We start from the raw sequence: 23,447 nt of genomic DNA on the forward strand, positions 1-23,447 counted from the left end.
CGTGTGCTCACAGACCTTAGAACAGCGCCCAGCACAGTGCGGTGCTTGGGAATTATACGTTGAATGAGTTCTATGCCTTTATGAAGGATTATTATTTCACATTGTTAAGTACTCTACACAGAAAACACAGACTTACATTTAAAAAAAACAGAAATGAATTATTTCATTTGGTCACTCTGCTAGAATTATATAATAAATTATTTAGAAACAAGGTATAAGTAATGGCTCTGTTTCTTTACCTGTCAGTTATTTAATGGCCACATGTACCTGGCTATCAAAAGTTCAGTTGCAACATGTTGAATACAGGTAAGGCCTAAGCAATATGCTGAAGAGCTCCAGTTTAGAGGAAAGTGAAAGGAAGAGAGAGCACATTATTGTGTCCTCTTGTATCATATGCTATAATTTTGCTCCATTTTGCCTCCCAAAAACCTACTGAGGGAGGTTTTATATTTCCATTTTACAGATAAGGAAATTGAGGCTCAGAAAGGTTAAATCATTTTTCCAAGACTACACAACTAATAAGTGTCATCCCGACAATCAAAAATATTCAGTTCATCCTTAATTACAGTTTTGGAATGGGAAAAGTGCATGAAGGAAGTGTGAGAGCTAGTAAGAGAAGGTGCATTCGAGATAAATGAGTCATTCCAAAGAGGTGAAGTGTTTGTGTTGTGTGTGATTCATTGGGGGAAGAACTAGTTTATAATGGCCAGTTCTATGAAGTTTTATGAGGTCACCAGGAGTTAAGTTGGCAGGAGGAAGAAAGGTTATTAGAATTATTGCTTCCACTCTTTTATTTAATTCATTGAATCATTTAAGAGAGTTTCAAATAACAAGCAATCCATGATGAAATGAATATCCCATAGCTGTATGTGGGAGCAAGTTCCTAATCTTGTCATCTTGTTTTATCTTTAGGTATATTTGTTTTAGTTACATCTTTCGTGTATGAGGTGAGACTAGAAAAAGATTGCTCTAAATAACGCTAGTATACTTCCTAACCACAAAATGTATTTTCTTTCTTTTTCTTTTTTTTTTTGCTGCACCACGTGGCTTGTGGGATCTTAGTTCCCCAACCAGGGATCGAACCCGGGCCCTCGGCAGTGAAAGCACAGAGTCTTCACCACTGGACCACCAGGGAATTTCCAAGAAAATGTATTTTCAACTTTTAAAAGAAAACATGCAAATTTATGACAGTAAACTAATTATTGTAAAATAAAGCTTAATGCTGCTATTTGTCTTTTAAAAATTATGGTAATAGTCACTTCTCAAGTGTTTACCATGCTTTAGGAAGTGTAATAAATTCTTCATATTACTATATCTCATTTTAATCCTCAGAACAGTCTGCAAGATATTATCATGTCCATTCCATGGCGACTGAAACTGAGGCCCAGGAGGTTCACTACCACGCTCCAAGTCCCAGAGCTAGTGAACGATGGGGCTGAGGTTCAAACCTGGCCTGTGACTCCAAAACCTCCTCCTATAAACCTAGCATGGTGTCACAGAAACCACTCCACCGAAAGGTACGTGGCCATAGTTGGTGTAAGAGAGGCAGAGGTAAAGTGAACATTGAGTTTAAGAACAAAAGGGTTGGGCTTTCCGGGTGGCGCAGTGGTTGATGAGTCCGCCTGCTGACGCAAGGGACACGGGTTCGTGCCCTGCTCTGGGAAGATCCCACGTGCCACGGAGCTCCTGGGCTCGTGAGCCATGGCCGCTGAGCCTGCGCATCTGGAGCCTGTGCTCCGCAACGGGAGAGGCCACAACAGTGAAAGGCCCGCGTACCGCAGAAAAAAAAAAAAGAACAAAAGGGCCTTTCATTTTAGATAACAAGTATAATTTTCTGAAAACCCTTACTTCCAGGAAGTAATATCTAACTCAGTATATTAAGGAGGTCCACAGAGGGTCTGAGTACTTTCATGAATGATAGATACCAATTAGGTGATTAAGGAGCATTTAAAATATTTCAAGGAGAAAAGTTCTTAGATGTGAAAGACATAATATGAAAGGTAATAATAAAAACTATCAGTTTTGAGCACTTATGTGCAAGTAATGTGCTAAAGGGTTTACAGGTGTGACCAACTTATAGATGAGAAATTGAATCAGTTGGTGAGAAACAGCAGTGTTTCTCATGTATAGTGCTCTTTGCTGTTGCTGTTACAGACATGTTGCCAAAATGGGTGGCTTGACCTGATTTTTCATGTTCTTAGCTTCCACATCACTAAGGCAGTGTGGTGCTCTGGGGTTAGATAGACCTTGGTTTAGGGTTGCCGGATAAAAAACCAGAACACCCAGTTAGATTTGAATTTCAAACGAACGTCAAATAAGTTTTTAGTATAAGCTTGTCTTGTGCAATATTTGGGACGCACTTATATTGTATTTTTATTTGCTAAATCTGGCAACCCTATCTGGGTGTGAACCACAGCTAACTGACGCTATACTAGCCACTGTGACCTTCAGTAAATGACTTCATGTCCCACCCTTCATTTCCTCCTCTGTAAAATGAAACAGATACTGTATCACAGTTTTGGGGTTTAAATCATTTATTTAGCATTGAGCAAAATTAAATTCCTTCCTGTCTTGAGAATTTCTCTTTGTCTGTCTATTCATCACTTATTTTCCTTTACACCTGTGATTTTAACATTTATCACCATTTTGTGCTTTTTGAAATATTTACAAGTAATTTCATAGAGATGGGTTTAAGGTCCAGCAATATTACTCAGAGCAAGTGGCTTATTTACCTAAGCAGATTATGTAACTCTGCTTAAAGAGGAGCATAATATAATGAGACTGACACAATAAGATTTTAGCATAAAGGTAAATTGTGACACAAGTGGCCGCATTGGTTAGTTTGGAGGAAGTTTACAATAAGTTGATTTATCAAAAACACACACACTAGCAGCTTAAAGGGTTGTGTTTAACTACAACATTGCAAAAAAGTCAAAATAGTGTATTTGGTAAAATATTGATTGATGAGTGAAAAATTGAAAGAAGTCAACAAGTTACAAGTGAATTACACTTATTTAACTTTATAAAGTCGAACAGGTTAACACAGATTTTCTGGAAATTATATTGGCAATACAAATTTAAAGTCATAAGAATGATAATACACTTTAACCTAGTAATCTCATTTCTAAGAAAATAGTAAATAATCACAGGTGTACATAACAGTTTAAGAATAAGAATATTCATTTTGAAATTAACCAGAGGAAATATCCAATGACAAGAAAATCAATCAATAAATCATGGAATAATGGAATATGATAGAATATTATGCAGTCTTTAAAAGGATGCTTTAGATATTTAGTAATATAAAAATGATAATAAATGAAATCAGAATTATTTTATTTAAAAATTATATGGGTACAGTTATATTTATACATGTATAAACCAAAATGTTAATATTGATTATCTCAGAATGGTAAGAATATATGTTTTATTTTCTTCCTTTCTGTATTGTCCAAATTTTATGAAGCATGCTTTATTTTATAACTAGAAATAAAATATTATTTTTAAAATTCTGGAACCAAAAGCCAATTTTCTGAAATTACTCAGTACTCTGCTAATTTTCTTTGCCAGGCGTCTTGGGTATCTCCTCTTTTAAGAGCTTACTAGCCCCACTGGAATCTGAAGCCATTTAACTGAGGCAGTAAACGTTACTGGGTTGTTTGGTGGCTAATAAATCAGAAAAAAAAGTTTTGTGAGTATATACACTGTCAAATATTTCATTAAGAATTCTGAGGGAAATTTACTTTTAGGTCATTAGAATAACATTTAGACACGGACTGGCATATCTTAATGTTTTTTGCACATCTAAAGTATGACTTATTCTTTCAGGGAAGCTCAGACTCATCCTATTTTATTTCTGACCAGATATGTTTCAGACATGCAGTTCTTCCACAAAACACACAATAAACAGACCAATGAATAAATAAGTGCACCCTATTTATATTTCAGTAGTTTTTATTGTGATGGCACTGTATTTAAAAATTTAGCCACACTTTGTAAAAACCTAGATAATTCTTTCCAGATTGTAACGCTGGGTGAATTGAAAATATAACTTCAATAAAATTCATCAGTCAACATTACCTTTGGTTAAGTTTATTTGCAAATTTTCTAAGAGGTGTAGTTCTGAGAAAACCCCTTTTATCCCTAACTCTCATACATATTAATAAGCTTGGGCTGTAGCCAAGGATAATAGTGATTTGCTGTTATTTTCATCTGTATATAAATCCGCAAATCCAATACTGACTCATGAAAATCCTCCTTTGTCAGTGCCACAGAACTGTTTCTTTCCTTGGGAATGATTAAGAAAACTAGCTGTTTGTACATCTTTAAAGAAAGGAAAAAGATCAGCATATTTATTATTTAAAAAAATTAGGACCTCGATTTTGACAATGTTCAGATTTACACTATATCCCTGTTTGTTTAGGATACACCACTGACTTGCATTTCTAGAAGACACAGATACATTGCTTAAGCAACCAAAGGTAAGAACTCAGTGGTAATTACAATTGTATTTTCACATATGTTTATACCTCTGTTTTGATTTATTAAAGCATCAGCATTTGCTTTGTTTTTCATGTTACATGCTTTCTAGTTACAACTGATGGTTGTATTTTTATTGATTTCTCTGTATTTTTGACAGATAAATGAATATTCTACTAAATACAGTTTTAGTTAAAGACGCTATATTAGTTAAAAATAACAATAAATAAGGCCTGGCAATATGGTTCTGCTAATCTGAATATCACAACATAGTAAATACTACCTTTCTGCAAGTCTCAAGTTCATTTTTTAAAAACTGAAGTATAGTTGATTTACAATGTTTCGTTGATTTACATATGTGTGTGTGTATATATATATGTATATGTATTCTTTTTCAGATTCTTTTCCATTATGGGCTATTACAAGATATTGAATATAGTTCCCTGTACTATACAGTAGGTCCTTGTTGTTTATCTTCACGTTCATTTTTAGAAGTCAAAACAATACCTTTGGCAGATGTCTTTCCCCAAAGGAAGTATCATATGCTAGGTTTTCTTTCTCTTTAAAATATTTGAAGGTAGAACACTGTCAAATTCATATAAATCTTCACAAAAAATTAACTCCTGAAAATATGAGCTGCAAGTCATTGGAGACACTTAAGAACTTCTCAAGTGTTAGGTGCTTTATAAGCATTATTATAACAACCTGCACACCCCCTTTTAGAGATAAGTGGTCTAAGGAGGTTTAATGGCTCCCTCAAGGCAACATATTCATATTATGTGATGGAGCCGGAATTTAGATCACCTTGCCTTCCTTTATTTCCCCATGATAAGCATGTATATTTTAATTAGATTTTTAAAAACTTATCAATTACTTGACAGTTTTATTTTTATACATTCAAAAACTACTCTTTATCATCTTTGTTGTAATCCTGTTGGCAGGATTACAGGATTTTAAATATTTGTGATTTTATTCTATATCAGAGGGTTAGACATTATTAAATCAAGCTTTTAGAATGTTCCTACTGATAAAGACATATCTTATAATTGGCTTTTCACTTTTTGACCTTTTCTGTTTATATATCCCTGAATCAATTTGTTCTACTATATTCATTCTTCCACTTAGCATTCTTTCTATAAACGTTATTCACTCATGTCTTTGTTAGATGAAGCAGGCAGACAAAAGAGAATGGGGGGTGGTGGTAAAGCATCAGGGTGTTAACTGTCAATAAAAAACCTAATAGTTGTTGACTGCACTTTATAGCCCATAGAGAATGCACCCTCTTTACTCTACTCTTGGAGAATTTATAAATATTGATCACAAAAATAATCTCAATAAGGCAAAAAAGTATACAGGCTACGTTCTCTGGTCACAGTCAAATAAAGTTAGAAATTAATAAGCAAAGTTTAAATTAAGGACCTGACCCCTTAGAAATAAAAAAAAAAATGGTGGGGGGAGAAATATCAAATAACTCTTTAGCTGAAAATAATAGCAAAGCAGCTATTGCAAATCCTTCTCTTTTTCATGGAGGTAATTTTTTAAGCTATGAAGTTTAATAGTGCTGAAAACTTAAAAGTTTGGATGAAATAGATTATTTTCTGCATAAACAGATGTCTAAGTTTAAATTAAAAATTAAATCGATTAAAAATTATGGACATTTTAAAAGGGGGTCCAAAAACTACCTCCAAAAAGCCACTGTAGGGCTTCCCTGGTGGCGCAGTGGTTGAGAGTCCGCCTGCCGATGCAGGGGACACGGGTTCGTGCCCTGGTCCGGGAAGATCCCACATGCCGCGGACCGGCTGGGCCCGTGAGCCATGGCCGCTGAGCCTGCGCGTCCGGAGCCTGTGCTCCGCAACGGGAGAGGCCACAACAGTGAGAGGCCCGCGTACCGCAAAAAAAAAAAAAAAAAAAAAAAAAGCCACTGTACCTTAAATATATTTTACTCGTTAATTTATTCAACAAAGATTTTATTTAGTACCTACTCTGTGCCGGTGATTGTCTTGGACAGAAACTTTGTTTCCTACTGTGTCCCCATCAATAGGTCAAAGGGATAAATCCACATAATGCCAGAGGCTTTCACCTAAGGTAAGAGTATGTGGGAATTAGGCTGTCATATTTTAAGTTTTGGCTATGGCGCTAATAAACAGCTGGTACGTTCCTACATTCCCTTAAAGGAAAAACAGCATGTACCTTCCCTCAGCAGACAACCACCGTGCCAAGATCTTGAACTATGGTAATATAGAGATACTCTATAGTGTGGAACAAGTGCTTATAATTACACCTAATAGTTCTCAAATGTTACAAACGTTCTGAAGTACGAATCAACTTAACTTTAACGATTCATTTAGCTTTAGCTGATGAAAGGTAACTGGTGAAGTTTAACGTATATTCTTGATAAAATAGCAAATTAGTAATAAAAGAAAACTTCCTTAACACAATAAAGAAAATTTATCTGAAATCAGTGGGCAAAATAGGAGAAATTCTAGAGACTGAAAAAAGCGAAGGATATAATATCTATTATTTAACAGCGTTCTGTAACTTCTACTCAACACAATGAGATAAGAAAAGAAACAAGATATACAATTTGAAGAGATAAAATTATCATTACCTGTGGATATATTATTGTTTACCTAGAAAACGCAAATGGATCAATTTAAAACTATTAAAACTAAAGTTCAATAAGGTGATAGGCTACAAAATAAATATATAAATTAATAGCTCTCCTATAAATTAATAGCAACTAGTTAGACAATATAATAAAAAAGATCTTATTTATAAATACAAAATTTAAGTACATCGAATACATTTAACTAGAAGTGTACATAGCTTATTTAATGAAAATTATAAAGACTTACAAAGTCTACTTACAAAGTAGACTTTAAAAGCCATCAGTAAATGAGGAGACGTCACTTGTCAGATGATTAAATATTTTAATATACTAAGTATGTTGATTCTCCCCAAATTAATCCATAAATCTAATGAAATCTCTTTTTAAAGCACATTGTTTTCTTGGGAACTTGATAAAATTATTCGAAAGGCAACTGGGACTAATAAATGTACACATTGTACTGTTGTAGCAATAGTAACTTAAATGTGATCATTAAAATCATGATGGAGTGTAGATGTTTATTTTTTGAGAGTAGTGTTTGTGCAATAAAATAAATAAATAAAGCAAAACATTTTTGGATGTTTCTTAGGAGCCAGGCATTATGTAAGGGGCTGGAAACAAAAATCAGAGCTCATTGGTTCCTGCTCTCAAGTCTGGTGGGAAAGACACTGATAATTGGATCATGATAAAATAGTGGGTTGGTGCACTCATGTTAAGTGCTCCATATTATGTGAGTGCTGAGGGGAATCCACAAGCAGCCAGGCATCCTAATCCCAGCCATTAGAAATATTTGCTTTTTTCTTCATCCATTACCTTCCTCACATGCTGTTTCTTCTGCTAAGAATGCTCATTTCCTCTACTACCTTAGCAAAGGTAGTACTCATCCTTCAAAACCCAGTTACATATTCCCTGCTTTGGAAAGCTTTTCATGAATCTTCCAACTCCACAGAGTTGGGCTTTGAACACATAAAATTGTCATATTGAATTTTTATTACTTACAGTGTTCTCTTGTTAACTTCTTTAGGGCTGGAATCCTGTCTTAGCATTGCATCCTTCCTCTTTTCTTTCTCGCCTTCACACTGCAGCAAGCTACATGACACATAGCACATGCTCAACAAGTATTGAGAAGCAAAAATATTATTTTTTTAATGGAGAATACAATTTATTCTACTTCTTACTTCAAAGTCACAGAAATGACATCCATATAATTATAACAGCTACTCTATATTTTCAAGTTCTCAATCCAAACATATAGGTTAGGACAGGTCACTTTATTGCTGGCAGCATTCATGGAAGGGCCAGTTTCCTCATCAAAAGACAAAATAGGGCTTCCCTGGTGGCGCAGTGGTTGAGAGTCCGCCTGCCGATGCAGGGGACGCGGGTTCGTGCCCCGGTCCGGGAAGATCCCACATGCCGCGGAGCGGCTGGGCCCGTGAGCCATGGCTGCTGGGCCTGCGCGTCCGGAGCCTGTGCTCCGCAACGCAACGGGAGAGGCCACAACAGTGAGAGGCCCGCGTACCGCAAAAAAAAAAAAAAAAAAAAGAGAGACAAAATAAATTTGATTGGGAGCCAGGCAGTGCCGTACTCACACATCAGCAGAATTATGGAAGTAAAGGAGCAGTCCTTTTTTTTTCCTTTTTAGAGTAGCAAAGGAATAATATAAGATAGCCTGACTTGTGAGCAGCCCCGCATGAGGGTGCATAAAAATATTAATTAAGTAAGGATTGGATTCTGTTATCTTCAAATTGTTTCAAGTAAAAATATCAGCACTTTTAACATGTTCTTTTGGGCATAAGATATAGATTTGTAAGAAAAGCAGGGAAAAAATTATCCTAACTTTCAAATACTCATTGTGACTGACAAAATTTCTGTGTTATTAGAGTCCAGGGGACTTCCAGTGCTGGGTTCTAAGTATTTATTTGTCTTTTTATATGTTTACTGACCTTTACTGTTTCCATCAAAAGTTTGTATTTGCTTTGTCCCAGGGGATATAAAGAGAAAAAGAAAGTTCTCTGCCCTTAGGAAGCTTAGAGAAAAATTGGGAAAGTGGGACATTCATATGCAAACATAGATGTATGTACAAGGAAGTAAATGCTTATGGCTAATGGAATGATTTCAAATATGGTCCATACATATAATGGATGGTAAAATCACAACAGATTTTGTGGAAGATGGAACCCCAAGTTAGACTTTCCCAAAAGACTTCTTATCAGCATGCATTTCCTGAGAAATTCCATTATGGAACAAATATTTGAGTGAGGTACCGTAACATAAAAGGCAAGGAAACCTTCAGGTAATCAGAATTTATTAATTTTTATGGTCAATTTTTCTAATTCAGAATACTTCTGATTCAGTGGGGAAAGTGGGAAGGATAATGCTTTAAGGCTTCCACCCACTGTGGAAAGTCTTCATTCTTACCCTTGATTAGTATAACATATTGATTCTAGAGAAAACTTTCTTCGATGATGTAGGGTCTTGCAATGCCCCAGGGTTATAATATATATGATTTTATTGTTATAATCAATAGTTTAAATTTATTTGAAAAATTTTCCTAGTTCTGGTCACTAGGAATGGAGTAGCAATTTTTGCTCTTATGATGCTTACTTTTTCTGGCATTTAAATCACTCTGTTCTATCACCGTGTTTTCTTGTGAAATGTTTTGGCTAAAGAAAGGAGTCTGGAACATATATTTGGTTATTCGATGGTGTTGTTCATCGCCTTTTGATGAACTGAGATTTTGCTTAATGATGGCTGCTTTGTAAATTTTCTGTAGATTGTAAAGGTGATGATAATGGCTATGATAATAATGACCTCCTTAGTGAAATTGTTCTTTCTGAGAAAGTGCTGTGTTTTCTCTGTAAGTTGATAACAATTGGCTTAACAGCCCAGACCCATCCTTGTGTTTGCTACGGGCACACATAGCAACAGTATTGTGTCAGTTCTATTTTAGTCTTCATGAGAATTACAGTTTGCTTATGATTGTCTAACAATAATAATTAAATGATAATAATTAAATAGTTGCTTTGACAGATTTGACTTCTCAAAGTGATAGTTCAAGGAGGGAGGGGTTAAAGAAAGCTGATTTTAAGCATGTTAGCTCTCTTTGTCTCCATAAGAAAGTTGACGGTTGTCTCTCTCTCTCTCTGAGCTTGGAGGTTATATAACAACATCATCAACTTGCATCTGTATAAATCTTCACAGCCTTCAATATTGCTTTGTGTATAGTTTTCGTTAGCTCCCCATAGAGAATCATTATAGTAGGCAGGGCAGGTATTAGCATCTCCACCTTACGGAAGAGGAAACTGAAGCTCAGAAAGATCTCTGTCAAGGTCACGCTGGCATTTTGCTGAAGAGCTGGGGCCAGAACCTACGTGTCTGCCAAACAGGAGATGGTTGTTTTCAGGCACTGGCCGCCTCTCTGTTGCAGAGCCAGCAAAGCCTGTTCTGGATGGTTACACAGCTCTGGGAGCATTGTAAGATATGTAAGAAATAACCTTAGCTCTGCAGTTGGATACTGAGATTGGGCAAGGACTGGAAAACTTTATTTTAAAGCAAAAATGCAGACATTAATTATTTTTGCTACTAAACAAAATCCCATTTAAAATACTACCTTTTCTTTCTCATTAAAAAATAAATTAGGAGGGAGCTTCCCTGGTGGCGCAGTGGTTGAGAATCCACCTGCCGATGCAGGGGACACGGGTTCGTGGCCCGGTCTGGGAAGATCCCGCATGCCGCGGAGCGGCTGGGCCCGTGAGCCATGGCCGCTGAGCCTGCGCATCCGGAGCCTGTGCTCCGCAAAGGGAGAGGCCACAACAGTGAGAGGCCTGCGTACCGAAAAAAAATAAAAATAAAAAAAAAAATAAATTAGGAGAAAATATAGAAGAATACAAAGAAGAATGCAAAAATGATGATTCCCATCACTAAAAACTTAACGTTTAACATTAAAGTGTGTATCCTTTCCATGCACATATGCACAATTTTTAATAAAACAATATGATGCTATAAATAGTGCTTAACAATCTGCTTTTTCTGCTTAACAGTATATTACAAAGATTTCTAGAAGTTGTTAAATAATGTTCTTTTGAAGAAAAATAACAAAATTTTTCCTTTTATTATAAAATTAATTTGTGTTCATTGTATAAAATTCAAACAATACAGAGATCTAGCCTCCAGAGGTAACTATTATTTACAGTTTACTGCATATTGTTCTGCACTTTTTTATGAGGCCTGAATTTTACTGGTTGCGTCGGCAGATTAGAGTACCTTCTTTAAAAAAGCTTTGCACTAATGGAGAAGAGAGCATCATTTGTCTTTAAAAAGTACATATTTACCTATTAGTGTCAATATAACAAATAATGTATAAATACCAAGTATATCATTTATCCAATCTTTTGGGACGTTCACAAAGAATTCTACTCCAGAAAGCACCAGTACACAGGAATCCTCATACATGTCGAATCATCTTTGTCTATCTTCAAATAATTAAGTGGTGTGGGTGCTCTGAGCTGTGTAATACACAACTGTCTTTGTTTAAAGATGATGCTTTAAAGTCTGTGAACTCTGCCAGCCTTGCCAACTGAATTCCTCAGTTCAGTTATCAGTTTTATCCAGAAGTAGTTCACTGCGTGGGTGACATAATACAGTCCATTATGAATCACAACATAGTTGTGATGATAATTAAATGAGAATATAGACGTTAGATTGCTTTGTACGCCATACACTGGTAAACAAATATTTGTTGCTAAGTGATTTAAGGGATTTACATGTTAGTAAAGTACATGAATGGCATTAGTAGATCGCAGAATCTTATGCTTAATTCAGAAAGGTAAAATTAAATTGCAATTAATAGAAGGCCAGGGGTACGTATTCCCTTAGGGATAATAATAATGCCTGACACATAGCAGGCATTAAATATGTGTTGAATGGATGAAAAAACTCAACTGAAAAAAAATGGACCAAGAATATGCACTTCTTTTTTTAAAATTAATTAATTAATTTATTTATTTTTGGCTGTGTTGTGCTGCACGTGGGCTTTCTCTAGTAGCGGTGAGCGGGGGCTACTCTTCATTGCGGTGTGCAGGCTTCTCATTGTCGTGGCTTCTCTTGTTGCCGAGCATGGGCTATAGGTGAGCAGGCTTCAGTAGCTGTGGCACGTAGACTCAGTAGTTGTGGCTCACGGGCTCTAGAGCTCAAGCTCAGTAGTTGTGGCTCACGGGCTTAGTTGCTCCACAGCATGTGGGATCTTCCCCAGCCAGGGATTGAACCCGTGTCCCCTGCAATGGCAGGCGGATTCTTAACCACTGCGCCACCAGGGAAGCCTGAGAATATAAACTTCTAATTCACAAGGAAGAAATCCAAATAACTAATAAACACATGAGAGTTTGTCCAACTTCATTAGTAAATGCAAATCAAAAGCCATAGTGCAAAGAAATTTGTCTCATCAAACTGGGGAAAAAACCCCTAAAATCTGACAATATTAAGGGTCGGTCAAGGTGTGGGGGAAATAATATACCTGTATAGAGCTCACAGAATGTAAAATGATACACAACCTTGGGCAGCAATTTGGCTGGCTCTGAAACTGAAACTAGAATTAGCAGTTCCACTTCTGGTTGTAGACATAAGGACCGCTCTTGTACAAGTGTCTAAGGAGACATGCAAAGGATTTTTATTGCAGCACTGCTCATGATAGCAAAAAAAACTGGAAAGAACCAATCTTTCATTAATAGAAAGAGGAAGGACGAATAGAAAAAAGGAACAAAATATGATACATATATGTTACAATGTTAACAAACAATATTATAAAATGAAATGGCTCTATGTATATTAGCATAGATCATTTTCAAAACATAATTTTGAGTGGAAAAGCAAGTTGCAGAATTATACACAGGGGAAGATACTGCTTTACACACTTAAACAGCATGTCCCAAGCTATGCATTGGTCATGGATGCTTATGTAAGTATGTAAAAGGGTGGAATGGGCTGGAAGGATACACATCAAATTTACAGTAGTGGTTGCTTCTGGGTAGAGGGTAGAGGGAAGACAAGGCTGGAACTGGGAAGTGGCAGCTTGATAAAAGGGCTTTAACTTTAGGTATAAAGTTTTATTGTTTAAGGTGGGGAAGCAAATTTGACAAAAGACAAAAGTTAACATAAATTCCTTGTGGTAGAAGTATGGATAATATAATTTTTGTACTGTTTTGCATTTTGAAATGGGGGTCACTATGCGTATCCACTAAGTCATTAATTTACATCATACAATATTCAGAAAATACAGTATACCCCTTTCTACGCTTAGTGCCCAGTCTCATCCATGTTTTGCCTTCTTCAGAGGCAGGAAATCACTGTTACCTCTTTCTTGTTGCATCTTTTTCTCTCTCTGCACACACAAACACACATGAATATATATATATATATATATATATATATAATTTATATATATATATTTTTTCCTATGTATGGTAATATACTGTATCTTTAAGAACTTTTAATACCCGTTCATCTAGAAATATTTTGTTATTTTTAATGACTATATAGTATTTCATCCTGTCTTTTTGGAAGGAATAAATGTGGAGGAAGAAAGTGAGAGGGAGGGAGGAAGGGAGATCGGGCCTCTGTTGCAGAAGAAAGGGTAATAATTCAGTAGACAATGGGGAAATCTTGAAGGTTCTAGAACAAGAATATGATAGTATATGCTCCTTAAGAAGATTAATTTGGGAGTACTTTGCAGGCTGAATTGGAGACTGGGTGAGGCTGGGGATGAATAAATCAGGTAACAGACTTAGTCAAAGATAAGAGGTAACAAGCACCTAACAAACCTTAGTGATAATTAAATGAAAAAGTGGGAGTGTAGGTGAAGCAGTTGCAAAATAGGGTATGTTAAGACTCGACAGAGTGACTGGGTGGGAAGGAAAAAGTTAAAGATAATGAGCTCCAAGTTTTCAGTGAATTAAGTACATGAAAGAACAATGATTCTACAACCAGAAATGGCCAAGTCAGGAAGAAGAGCTGGTTTGACAGGGAGAGAAGTGAAAGTCCATTTTCGGACACACTGGACACAGGGCTCTGAAGTGGCTGCTTCAGAAAGTAACTGAAAGGAGCTTGGCTAATAGGAGGTATTCAAAATGTTTGCAGTGAATTAATGAATGAAATACAGTATAGGAGCCAAGGAAGGTGGTCAGGGCTGCTTATGTGAAATTGGGAGATACCTGCATCGAAGTGAAGGTAGAACTTTATGGAAGAAAATGGGTGAAAGTACGATCCTGTTTGTTTCTCAGCAGTGCAGGATGTTGAATGTGGGACTGTGCGTATTACTAATTTCTGTGTAATATGTGATCCTACTACTATAAATGGAGGGACACAGCGGAAAAAATTGCTGGGGCACTCTGGCGCTTTGGCAGTCTGGAACTTATTACTGATTGGTGAAAAAGTGAGATCCGTATCCATGCCACCTTTCCAGTGGCTGCAGGGTCATCAGACTCAAGTGTCCTTACAGTCCTGACTCGCTGCACCAGGGTTTTATGGGTTGGGAGAAAGTGATAAACAGAGGAAGTGGGGAAGGAGACTTTAAAAAAGAGGTTGGAGTAGAAGCAAATCAGAGATGATTTGGATTCATTTCCTCATCATTTCCACCCCTGCTCCCTTTGACCTGCACTAATTCATTTACTCATTCATTCTTTCCACAAACATAATTGGGTACTTGCTAGGTTCAATGCACTGTTCTTAAAGCTAAGGATATATATGAATGAAACACAAAACAAAAAGTAGCCCTTCTCTTAAAGTGGTCAGTCTAGTGAAATTACAGGAAAATCCTTTCCAGTATTTTTCCTAAGGCTAATAGTGGATTCAGAATTTCTTCACAGTAAGGGCTTAGGGCAGCCATCTGGTGGGCACTAGGAACTTATTTTAAACCTATATTTATTTACCAAATCAACTGTTTCTTTTTGTTTTTTTTTAAGTGTATTATTTGGGAGTGGCTTGGGCTCCTCAATGATATCACTGGAAGTTAAAACCCCCAAGGCCACCCTTTTGTTTAAGTCAATGTTTTAAGACATGCTCTTTGAGTTTATATCACTGCATTGTAAATAATTAACTGAATCCAAAAAGCACACTTCTGTGGAGTGTGAAGCCCGCACTGATAGGAATGAAGCAGGGACAAACAAGTGTCACTTGGGGCCATTGGTGACTGAGTTCCTATATCACGCCTTTTCTGAGCAGTGCAGGAAAGAGCTTGAGCTTTGCAACCTGTTTGTGCATACCAGCGTGGTCACATGACCCTGGGCAAATCCTTTACCCTCTCTGAGCTTCATATCTTCCCCTGTGAAATGGAGAAGATAAAGCCATGCTGCAGATTCTTATGTGATTAAATATGCTAACCTGATGTAATGCCTGACCTGGAGCAGGCTCTCCGTAGACATTTCTTACCTTTGTCTCTTTGTTTCTGTGGTCTCCAAGTGAGTAACAGAGGCTGAAAGAGGTGGACTGTTGCAGAGAACGGGCAACACATAGAAGTTCTTTCTCACTTGCCTGTTCTCATCCTGCCTAAATCTGTCATACCCAGGTGGGAAGGACTCACGTACACTTCCCAGAGGCGTTCTCCCCGAAGCAATCAGAAATATTTCACTTCAAGTGTGAAGAACTGTTTAGAATTTGGACAGATTCGGATGATGCACAGACTAGGCACACCTGATCCACTTAGAAAGAAGCTGACATTTTCCAGCCTCTCAACTGCCTTTTCTAAATCCTTCACTACACCCTTTTCTTTTTCCACTGTCTCCCCACTGGAGCTGGTCTTGGGCATCTGCTGACCTGCCAATTGCTGCTCCACATTCATCAAATAAAATGGCACCTACCGTTCAGACGTCCCTTTCCTACTGAGTCTCACTGTCGTTCGGGGCAGCCTCCACAGCTATGAAATGTGATGCATCCGAGACATCTGAGTACCTAGCTTCACAAGTTCTGTCCTTCCCTTTGCTTCAGCCTCTCCACCGTGGTCACCTGAGTCCTTGACTCCAAGGTGCTTCACCTCCACAACTGTGACCTCTAGTACAGCATCTTATTTCCTGAACACAGCTTCCTCTGTTTCCAGCTCTTACTCTCTTTCTCACTAAACCTGTTCTTCAACCTTACTGAGATATTTGTCCCCTTGATATTCAACTTCCTAAAAAATCCTTCCTTCCTATCATCCTGTCCCTCCTTCAGCTTAAGGTCTGTGTTTTTTTTATTTAGATGAGTCTCTCCTTACCTCCTCTGCCCCTTTGTCCGTCCACCCCAACTGCTGACCCCAATCTCAGATCATTCCAGGTATCTGCCTTTTGGGCTTTTTCCTACCTGAACTACTAGGCATGGTGAGAGATCACAGCACCGTGTGCACTGTTGCATCAGTTGGGACCCAGGGATACCTGTAATCCTTCCACAGATTCCTACCCCAGCTCTTTTCTGTTGCCTCACGCAATTGGAAAACTGGACCTGGCCCCACTTGGAATCCTCCAGGGACTCCTCATCCTTGTTAAGGTAACAGAGCATCCAATGCAGGTAGTGAATCAACCCCTGCCTTCCTCTCCACCTCTTTTCTTGTCATTTACTCACAGAGCCGTATTCTCCATGACTTGATCTGCTGTGGTTTCCTGAAGGCACCCTACTCTCTCACATGTTTGTTTTCCTGTACTTGCTACTGCTTCTGCCTAGAATGTCGCTCCACGTTGTGGTATGCTGGACAGGTACCTGCCCTTTGTCCGAGATCTCTCTAGCCTGGCCTTTTCAGGAAGCTCTCTCTCAAACTCACTGCAGAGGATTTAGTACGAGTCCCACAGCACCCCTGGCCTGCCATCTCTGTGTGCTGGAGAGCAGCTGTTTGACCCTCCAGATCCCTTTTCACCCTGTATTGGCTTAAAACGACAGAGCTTTATTGTCTCCGTTCTAGAAGCCAGAAGTACCACATCAGGAAACTGGTGAGGCCATGCTCCCTCCGAAGGCACGAGGGAAGAGTCTGTTCCACGTCTCTCTTCTAGCTTCTGGTAGCCGCAGGTATTCCTTGGTTTGTGGATGCAACACTCGAGTCCTCCATCTCCACATAGTGTTTTCTTTGTGTATCCCCACAGTCTTCCCTCTGTGTCCAAATTTCCCTTTTCTCAGCTATCAAATTTTTCTCATAACGCTATTCAAATAATAATTTTAATATTTCACTAATTTTGAAACAAAGAAAAAATAATCTTCGAAATTGAAGAGGTGACTGACAATTATCAACACTTATTTTAGTTTCTTTTATGGGTCCCAAACCTTTTATTCAGTGTGGTACTCTTGTCTTGTTCCCCAATACTAGTTGTGAGCTCTTTAGGGCCATAATCATATTTGGGCTTCTTTCTGACAGCACTTGGCAGAGAACTTTGTACATAGTATTTATTTCTTGAATTGGACACAGACATTCATTTCTTGGAATGTAGATGTTTCATTTAAATTTCAATTTTCTAATTATTCATTGCTAACATACAGAAATAAAATGAACTTTTTTACATTGACTTTTTGTCATGTGACCTTGCTAAGTTCACTTATTTGTTCTAATATTTTTCTATAGATTTTTTAGTGTTGTTTACATATACTATCCTTTCATCTGAAAATATAGTTTCACTTTTTTCCAATATAGACCCTCATTCTTTCTTTCTTCCTTTCCTTCTTCCCTTCTTCCATTTTTCCTTCCTTCCTTCCTTCCTTCCCTCCTTCCCTCCTTGTCCTTCCCCTCCCCTCCCCCCCTCCTCCTGCCTTGAAGCCTTTCTTGACCATTATTTTATCTTTCCCACTACTGTATTCAGAAATACAGATATGACTGGGGTCGTGCACCAAGGGCCAATAGCATAGAGTAATGTTTTTTTAAGTGTGATACAGGAACTGAAATAGAATTACTTAACGGTGTTTGATAAAACTGTAGATTCCTGGGGCCCATGTCATTCGTCACTCATACTCTGAGAGCAGGGCCCTGGAATCTGCATTTTAAACAAGCTTCACAGGTATCATTCATACTAAATTTAGAAAACCTCTGCCTCATAATTAATGATGTTTGTATGTGTGGGTTTGTGTGTGTGTGGGTGCACAGCATATCTTTCTGCTATTTGATATGAGAAACATAAAAACTAAGGCTCAGGGCTTCCCTGGTGGCGCAGTGGTTGAGAGTCCGCCTGCCGGTGCAGGGGACACGGGTTCGTGCCCTGATCTGGGAAGATCCCACATGCTGTGGAGCGGCTGGGCCCGTGAGTCATGGTCACTGAGCCTGCGTGTCCGGAGCCTGTGCTCCGCAACAGGAGAGGCCACGGCATTGGGAGGCCCGTGTACCGCAAAAAAAAAAAAAAGAAAAAGAAAAACTAAGGCTCAGCAAGGTTAAAACGCTCACTTGAATTCATTCAACAAATAAGTGGCAGAGGCAGGTTTTGAACCCAAGTCAGAGCCTGACTGCTTCCTGGGCATTCATAGTTTATGTTCCAAGTTAATTTTGCCTGAATTGTTCATAAGATTTTCCCAATCATTTGCTTTGCTTTAGCTTTGTGAAGTTTTTTTTACAGCCTCACATAAGGGAGAAAGTTTTATGATTCATTTAAAAATGAAATCTGAAACTTACTTTCTAAAAGCAGTTGTTTCCTTTTGATTTGCAAATTTTTATTCAAAGATTTATGTTTGAAAACCAGCAAAGCAATGAATTCTCTAAAAGAAGAATTTTTTGGTTCTTTTCAGATGTCTTGTTAACAATCCTGTGAGACCAAAAGAGTTGAAAAGTATATGAAAAGAATCAACAATTACTATTAAAAATCCTTTCTCAAACTACAAATTTTACCTTTAATACATGAAAAAAATTTTAATGTAAAAATTAAAAATAAAATATTAGAAGCTAGGATTCAATACATATGAAAAGAACTTACATAATCAAGAAGAGTTTATTCCATAACTATTAAAATAATTTATTAAAGTAGCTCATCATGTTAATAGGGTAAATTAAAAGGAAAAAAAGGATTATTTCTATAAAAGGAAGAGAGCCTTAATAAAAATCAACATTTATTCCAATTTCTAATTTTTAAAAATTGGTAAAATGTGAATAAATGGAGATTTCTCTAACATGAATCAAACATCTCTCATGATCTAACAGTCAGCAATATGCTTAAGAGTGAAACTCTAAAACATTCTCATAAAGCCAAGAACCATACTAGGTACCTCTTAAGACAGTTGTCCAGTTGTTAAGACTCTGTGCTTCCACAGCAGGGGGCATGGTTTTTTTTTTTTTTTTTTTTTAAACATCTTTATTGGAGTATAATTGCTTTACAATGGTATATTAGTTTCCGCTTCACAACAAAATGAATCAGTTATATATACACATATGTTCCCATATCTCTTCCCGCTTGCGTCTCCCTCCCTCCCACCCTCCCTATCCCACCCCTCCAGGCGGTCACAAAGCACCGAGCTGATCTCCCTGTGCTATGCGGCTGCTTCCCACTAGCTATCTACCTTACGTTTAGTAGTGTATATATGTCCATGCCTCTTTATCGCTTTGTCACCGTTTACTCTCCCCCCTCCCCATAGCCTAAGTGTCCATCATCGGATGAATGGATAAAGAAGATGTGGCACATATATACAATGGAATATTACTCAGCCATAAAAAGAGATGAAATTGAGCTATTTGTAATGAGGTGGATAGACCTAGAGTCTGTCATACAGAGTGAAGTAAGTCAGAAAGAGAGAGACAAATACCGTATGCTAACACATATATATGGAATTTAAGAAAAAAAAAAAAATGTCATGAAAAACCTAGGGGTGAAACAGGAATAAAGACACAGACTTACTAGAGAATGGGGGCATGGTTTTGATCCCTGGTTAGGGAACTAGGATCCTGCATGCTGCGTGGGCAAAAAAAAAAAAAAAAAAAAAAAAAGAAAAGGATTGTCACTTGTTCTGTTCTGGAATTTTTAGTCAAGGTAACTAGGCATCAAAGCTAAATACCTCATGAAAAAGAGGAAAGAATAATTTGTGTAAGTACTATGATTGCATTGCTGAAAACAGAAATTATTTAAGAGAAAAACTATTAGAAATAATTTTTGTAAAGCTCAGTTAAGTTGGCTGGTTTCAAGATAAATAAATAAAGTATTTTTATGATATAGCAAAAGCAATGAGTTAAAATATATCAAGGGAAAACTATCTTAACTATCTTAATAGAAACAAAAATACAAAACATCTAGAAATTAATAAAAATGTAGGATTGATATGTAGAAACTTTTTCAAAAACATAGAGGAAAATAATTTCCCAACTTATTTTATAATTTTTTTTTTTCGGTATGCGGGCCTCTCACTGTTGCGGCCTCTCTCGTTGTGGAGCACAGGCTCCGGATGCGCAGGCTCAGTGGCCATGGCTCACGGGCCCAGCCGCTCCGCGGCATGTGGGATCTTCCCGGACCGGGGCACGAACCCGTGTCCCCTGCATCGGCAGGCGGACTCTCAACCACTGCGCCACCAGGGAAGCCCTATTTTATAATTTTAATGCAAACTCCATCAAAATCTTTACGGTTGACAAGGCAAATTTAGAATGATGACATTTCAAACCAGTAGGGAAAAGATGGACTATTGGTTATTGATTTAGTGCTATTTATACTATTGACTAGTCATTTAGAAAATATAAAGTTGAATCCCTACCTCACACCTTACACCAAAATAAATTTGATAAATTAAAATCTAAATGTGAAAAAGGAAACCATAAAAGCAGTGGAGAAAATGTGTTGATAAATAATTATACAGTCTGGTGTGGAATTTTGAGTATCTTTATTTTTCTATTTATATTTTCTATTTTCTTTCTTCCTAGAGTGAATATATATTAAAAAGTGATTGTGTGATATAAAAAAAGGTTTTTTCCTTAGGCCAACAAGAAATTTTGGGACAAGGGAAGTGATTCTTTTTTCTTCAGGTCCAAGCAAAGCGCAGGTTTGGTTCATTCTGACATATTGGATAATGTTAGTTGTCCTTGTTTAATCTTGTTTACTCACATAGTTTTTTCTATGTTGTGATGGATGAAATAATCATATATTTTCCTTTTCGTAATCATAAGGCACGGGGTCTCCCAGAAGTGGTGATTGATGACAATAGGAAGCCAGCATGCTATCAATATGACCAGAATATCCATGCTGTTGCTGAAAAGGAGTCAATGAAACAATTCTCTTCTTAAAGTGGTTGTTTCTTTAAAAGTTACTTTAATTACATTTTAAAATATGTGCACACTTTTATTAACAGACATTACAAAAATTCTCTGTTTACTATTTATTGACTACTGGCTGCTAGTTGTTTTCATTAGTTGTACGAATACTAGGGTGAAATAAAGAGCATTATTTATCGCTATCCTCACTGGAAGATGTAATGTTTTAAAAAATGAAGTGTGCTTTTTACATTTTTCCACATCAAATGATTTTTTTCTTTTTCTTTTTTTGGTTTTTGCTTTTCTATTTTATTCATAACAAAGGCAAGTTTCCCTCCAAAACCCAGAGATCGGTGGTAGAAAAATAACAAAGGAAAAATCCCCAGTCCGTATAATAAAAACCTGGGAGTGCAGGTTAGGGCGTGTGTGTTGTGGAGGAGGGGAGGGATGGATGGATAACCAGCCACAGAGGATTAGGTGGAGGTTTGGTACCTGCTGAAGTTGCCCAGCACCCGTCATCCTCTCAGCATGTTGGCCTTCTGTGGGTCTTCATCAGCAGGACCATAGCAAGTGACATTCAGTACAAGCGCTGGTGTTCCTGGAGCCCGTGAACAGATACTGGGTTTTTGTTTTGTTGACTGGAAAAAACGCACAACTTAAAAGTTGAGAATTATATTTTATTCGGGGACATTACTGAGGACTATAGTCCAGGAAGGCAACCTCTCAGATAACTCTGAGGGACTGATCCAAAGAGGTAAGGGAGGAACAAGAATATATAGGAGTTTTTGCTGGGAAAAAAGAAAAATCATGTAGTCGAACATCAAAAGATTACTGCTAATCACAAAAAGACAGACTTCTCAAGTTAATGATTTTAGTGCTTTTCTATGTATGGGAAGAGTCAAGAGTCTGGGCTCATTGAAATTATTCCTTTGATATGCATCTTAACTATCAAGGGCCAGTATCCTGTTTTCTCCATCCTGAATTCCCCCAAGGGCGCACCTACCCTGGCGTCTGCAGTGGCTGATGGCTGGATAGCGGACAACATTCTTTGTTTACTGAAACAGCAGCATTTTTAAAAATCCACAGTGTCCTTTTGTTTTTCTGCTGACACCTAGCACTTTATTAGTGGGGAGCCTTGGTCTGGGAGAGGGGAGGCTGGGATGGATACCTAGCACCTATCTAGGCCCATTTTCCTGGACATCAGGTGTTATCTCCATGCAAGTTTGGAGGAAACACCCTTAGAGATGAAATCCCCAGAGGACAGCGCTGTGACTGCCAAGCAGCAGGGGTTGGAGGAGGATCCTGGGCACAGCTGGGTCCTTGGGATGACAGGGCTCCAACGTTGGGCTCCATGTCCATGGTTAGAAAGCAGTGGCTGTACCTGTGCACAGGCACATTGTTGGGACCCACCAGGAACTTCTCCAAGTTCCAGGCCACGTCACTGCAGCACACTGAAGACCAGGTGAAGTACTTGGGGCCAGTCATGAGTGCAGGGACGTTGTCATTGGACGCCGGCAGAGCCTCAGGAAAGAAGGCAAGCGCGAGTGTGCCCACGTGCCATTCATGTTGCCTGAAGCTGGGCTGGAACCTGCTGCCAGGACAGATTTGGAGTTCAGGATCACTTTGTTCTTGGCGTTTTCCTGATGCCTGAAGTGGTTGCCCGGGAAGCTTAGCACTATGTGTATCAGAATAATTTAGGGGGACTTGTTGAAATGTGGATCAGTTGTATCTTTATTCACTCCGAAATTTGAATACCACTTGAGACCCTTTGTTTTTTCTGAATGCCTGTAGAAATTCACAGTTGATTACACCCATTTTGGTATTTTATTATACTGCTTTTCATTGTTACTTAATTGTTGGATGTGCCTGTGAGGTCCCTATAGGTTTGTTCCACACCTACATTGCCTAAATATTTCAAAGCTGGAGTAAATCCAAATTAAAAAAAAAAAAAAGAGTTCTACACCTCTGAATTTTAAAAACTACACAAAACCCTTGAATTTAAAACAATACACAAAAACCTGACTAGTGATCATTAAGTGCTTGGATCATGACTATATTCTATTAAAATATAATTCCTACATATAACTGGAAATAAGATTGTTATTTCAGCCTTAGAAGAATGATAGAGTGAAACTTTTGATTACATATGTAAATATGTAAAAAGTCTTCCTACTAACAAGACTTTTTTTCTCCCCAGCTATTAAG

At 37.7% G+C, this 23,447-nt stretch overlaps 1 long non-coding RNA gene across 1 annotated transcript; it reads right to left on the reverse strand.

Annotated features, from left to right (window-relative positions):
- On the reverse strand, positions 1-16,001 carry LOC132425461 (uncharacterized). Its single transcript, XR_009519444.1, has 3 exons — positions 15,937-16,001; positions 8,087-8,176; positions 1-131 (listed from the first exon to the last, which is right to left on the reverse strand). It is a non-coding gene; the product is annotated as an uncharacterized lncRNA (long non-coding RNA).
- Positions 16,002-23,447: the final 7,446 nt, after the last annotated feature.

Source organism: Delphinus delphis, chromosome 5 (assembly GCF_949987515.2).
Source record: "Delphinus delphis chromosome 5, mDelDel1.2, whole genome shotgun sequence".
NCBI lineage: Eukaryota > Metazoa > Chordata > Mammalia > Artiodactyla > Delphinidae > Delphinus > Delphinus delphis.